Source organism: Bos javanicus, chromosome 18 (genome assembly GCF_032452875.1).
Source record: "Bos javanicus breed banteng chromosome 18, ARS-OSU_banteng_1.0, whole genome shotgun sequence".
Taxonomy (NCBI): Eukaryota; Metazoa; Chordata; class Mammalia; order Artiodactyla; family Bovidae; genus Bos; species Bos javanicus.
In genome coordinates this window covers 1,050,985-1,055,342 of record NC_083885.1, presented here as the reverse complement: position 1 = coordinate 1,055,342, position 4,358 = coordinate 1,050,985, and the positions used below count along the sequence as shown (strand labels likewise).

At 46.4% G+C, this 4,358-nt stretch overlaps 1 long non-coding RNA gene across 1 annotated transcript; it reads right to left on the bottom strand.

Moving 5' to 3' along the window:
• Nucleotides 1-150: 150 nt before the first annotated feature.
• On the bottom strand, nt 151-3,293 carry LOC133229922 (uncharacterized). Its single transcript, XR_009730670.1, has 3 exons — nt 2,991-3,293; nt 2,428-2,654; nt 151-1,356 (listed from the first exon to the last, which is right to left on the bottom strand). It is a non-coding gene; the product is annotated as an uncharacterized LOC133229922 (long non-coding RNA).
• Nucleotides 3,294-4,358: the final 1,065 nt, after the last annotated feature.

Here is a 4,358-nt window from a genome sequence, read left to right as displayed (position 1 = left end):
AGCATAAATTATACCCCAGAGTCCATGCAACCTGAGGCAAAGAACACTTAGAGCAGACATTGGCTAAGCTCACTGTGGGGTGAGGATGGGGTTTGGGTGGGGAGCGTAACCTGCCGGGCACCCTACAGTAGCTGGGTGGGTGAGGGAGCTCCAGAACCTCAGGCAAGGTGCCAGCAGACCACTGCAGGTAGGAACCTACAGAAGCAAAGTCTGCAAAATAGGAGAGGGATTTGAGCGGCTTGAGTGGGTCATGTACACTGTTTACCTCACAGGACAAATAAATCAGGCTGAAGCGAACTTTGAGGAGTTAGAATTTTAAATTGATACCAGCTGAACTATCAGGGTATTCTGATGAGCTGACAACAATTGCAGTTTACCAATTTGTTGCTAATTATGTAACAAGAATTACAGAATACAGTACTTACAAATCCTTGTAATGAAATATTTTTCTGTTTTGAGGCAGTGTTTATATATAGATGTAATTAGTTTAAACTTTTTGACCTCATTTGCATTCTAAAATTACAGTGCTATAATTTTCTTTTCCCAAATGCATTCACACTTAATTAATCTTAACCACTCTCAAACTTTTCTGATTTCTATTATCACTATTTAAAGTTGAGATTTTTAATGGATCTAAATTCCATATTCAAATTAATGTCTCTTTCTAAAGTTATAATGACTTGAAATTTACTTGATTTGGGCCCAAAGTATTACCTGAAAATTAATTTGATTGTTTTATAATTTAAATTATGTGTGTGGAATAAAATTCATTAACCTTTTTTACATGTGCATAAAAATTATGACATTCTAACCAGTTAACATTTTTTAATTTGTGCAGTATTTTACAGCATAAAGTTTTTATAGCAGCTCCATCAGCTACATCCCTGAACCCATTTGGTGCCAAAAACCTGGGTGGGTGTTGATTTCCAACTTTGATGAAAATTCTTTGTTTGCGAAGATGATGTTGTATGTTGAAAGTGTGTCTTCTCCTCAGGGACTGAGGGAGCTGAGACTTGCTGAAGTTACTTTAGCATAATCTTCCCAGGACAGTGGTGGAGAGCTAACCCCACAAGGCCTGCTCTGGAGGTCATAGGACAGAAAATATGAAACCGTGGGTATGGACTCCTTTCTTTCAGAATTCCACTCTGGAAAGGCACAGACTTGCTGTTCTTAGGACAGCCCTTCCCCAGCACAGAGCTGGGGAGTTTTTCTCAGCAAGCCTCAGGACTTGGTAGTTCCTGGAGTGGTTAAGATATGGTGCCCACAAGATTCAGTTCAGTGCAACCAGCTCAGGCTTGGGGTGGAGTCCAGGCTTTGACGCTTGTTCCCAGGTGGCACTAGTGGTAAAGAACTCACCTGCCAATACAGGAAATGCAAGAGATGTGGGTTCGATCCCCAGTTCAGGAGGATCCCCTGGAGTAGGGCATGGCAACCCACTCCAACATTCTTGCCTGGAGAATCCCATGACAGAGAAGCCTGGCTGCTATAGTCCATGGGGTTGCAAACAACTGGACACAGCTGGAGCAACTTAGCATGCACCTATGTTACACTGATTCAAATCCCCTGTCTCCTGGACTGTAGACAAGGCCTCTTCACAGGTGCCTTGTGGCAGTGCTGTCCCACCTTCAATGTTTCCTCCACTTTATAGCCAGGATTATTTTGAAGCATGACTCTGGCTGTGTCCCCTACTTAATAAGCTCCCCATGGCTTCCCACATAGAAGCCACTTATGGACAGACCTGCTCACACTGGCCGAGAGGGCTGCTTCCCCCACCCAGTGCTCCAGGTGTGGTGGTCTTTGCGTTCACCACTCTCCCTCAGGCTCCCAGACGTGGCACACGCTGTTCCCCTGCTCCCTTCAGAGTCTCTAGAAGGAACAAAACTCTGCCATCACCTTGATTTTAATCCAGTATGACCCACGTTTAACTTCTAACCTCCAAAATAGTGAAACAATACATTTGTACTAAGTTTTTGGTAATTTGTTATAACAGCACAGGAAACAAATGACAGCCCTGGAATCATGCCTCCTGGATCCCTGGACTTCAAAGAGGGCTTAGAAAATGGCCATTTCCCCCCCTTCAGGGCTCCTCTCTCTCTCTGGAGCCCTCCAAATGTCCATAGATCCAGGCTAGAAAAAAGTACGTGGCATCCTCATCCTCCCCACCCTCCATTCCCCAACCTCCCATCTCCCCACCTTCTCCATCCCCACTTGCTCTCAATCCCCTTCCTCGAGGCTTCCATTCAGACATGCTAGCATTGCTGAAACCCTGGGGGCTTATCCTGGTCTGCACAGGGCTGCTCAGTCAGGCCTGCTTCTCTCCTAAGGTCTACCGGGGACCTTGCCTGTGAGCATCCCTCCCTTGTGGGATGCTGGCACCCTTTTCTAGGATCTTCACAATGAAGAGTTCTCATGGATTTGACGCCTCACCCTCAGCAGAGGTGAGCCCATGGCTCAGTACCCAGTGGCTGGGCAGTGACACTAAAGCAGCCAGGCCCACAGGCCTTGGCTCTCCTATAAGGAGCAATGCCGGAGTGAAAGCAGGAAGGCTGCTCTTCAGCTAGCCTGGAGCCTGAGCACAACAAACCAGGAGAGGAATGCTGGTGAGGCAGCAGGACAGGTGACCTTCCCTCTCCTCCTCTTGCTGCGCTTGTCCCCTGTGGGTAAGAGACATAATTCAGCATCTGTAGTGACGTGAGAGAGAAAAAAAATAGCAGTGAACTTCCCAGCACTGCAAGCAGAGCTTTCCTGTTTCGGGGAACGAGACAGGAGTTACTGGCAGGGGGGCGACGCAGAGGTGGTCCCTGAGGCCCCAAGGCAGTGGTACCTCTCTGGGGTCTGTGACCCTGAAGAACAGGGATTTCCTGGTTAGAAGAGGGTGGTGCCCACCCTGTGGCCTCAGGGAAGGTCAAATCTCCGCCAGCACTCAGCTCCACAGCACCTGTGTCCAGGAGGCTGCCTGGTCAGCAGCTGTGCACTCCCTACCCTCTCACCTAGGCTCTCTTCTTGAAACTTGAGCTTCATCCTCCTCTCTCCACTGAGCAGAGCTCTCTGCTTCCCTATCACCTGTGCCTGGCCCAAAGTGGAGGTCAACAGTGGGTCCTTTCTCTGTCATCATGTTCTGCCACAGGTCCTGCTGCCAGATGACTCAGTCCTTGCTGGCCTATGCAAACTGTAGCAGTGGGTTCAACTGACTGGCTGCCATGCTATTAGGCCAGGCTTTCTGCCCATCCCAGGTGCCCATTGCCAGGAGGTCACATTCTTAGCAGGGCCCCTGGGTAGCAGCTGAAGTTGAGTGGTTCTATGAGAACCTACAAGACATTCTAGAACTACACCAAAAGATGTCCTTTTCATCATAGGGGACTGGAATGCAAAAGTAGGAAGTCAAGGGACATCTGGAATAACAGGCAAGTTTGGCCTTTGAGTACAAAATGAAACAGTGCAAAGGCTAACAGAGCTTTGCCAAGAGAATACACTGGTCATAGCAAACATCCTCTTCCAGCAACACAAGAGATAGTTCTACATATGGATGTCACCAAATGGTCAATACAGAAATCAGATTGATTATATACTTTGCAGCCAAAGATGAAGAAGCTCAATACAGTGAGCAAAAACAAGACCTGGAGCTGACTGTGGCTCAGACCATGAGCACCTTATTGCAATATTCAGGCTTGAATCGAAGACAGTAGGGAAAACGACGAGGCCATTCAGGTGTAACCTAAATCAAATCCCTTATGATTATACAGTGAAGGTGATGAATAGATTTAAGGGATTAGATCTGATAGAGTGCCTAAAGAACTATGGATGCAGGTTTGTAATATTGTACAAGAGGCGGTGACCAAAACCATACCCGAGAAAAAGAAATGCACGAAGGCAAAATGGTTGTCTGCAGAGGCCTTACAAATAGCTGAGAAAAGAAGAGAAGTGAAAGGCAAAGGAGAAAGGGAAAGATATGCCTAACTGAATGCAGAGGTTCAGAGAATAGCAAGGAGAAATAAAAAAGCCTTCTTAAATAAATAATGCAAAGAAAACAATAGAATGCAAAGACTAGAGATCTTTTCAAGAAAATTAGAGATACCAAGGGAACATGACATACAAAGACAGGCACAATTAAAGAACAGAAACCGTAAGGACCTAACAGAAGCAGAAGAGATTAAGAAGAGGTGGGAAGATACACACAAAAAACTACCCCCAAAAGATCTTAATGACCCAGATAACCATGATGGTTTGACCAGTCACCTACAGCCAGACATTCTGGAATGTGAAGTCAAGTGGGTCTGAGCAAGCATTGTTGTTCAGTTGCTAAGTTGTGTCTGACAGCTTGTGACCCCATGAACATGCCAGGGTTCCCTGTCTTTCAC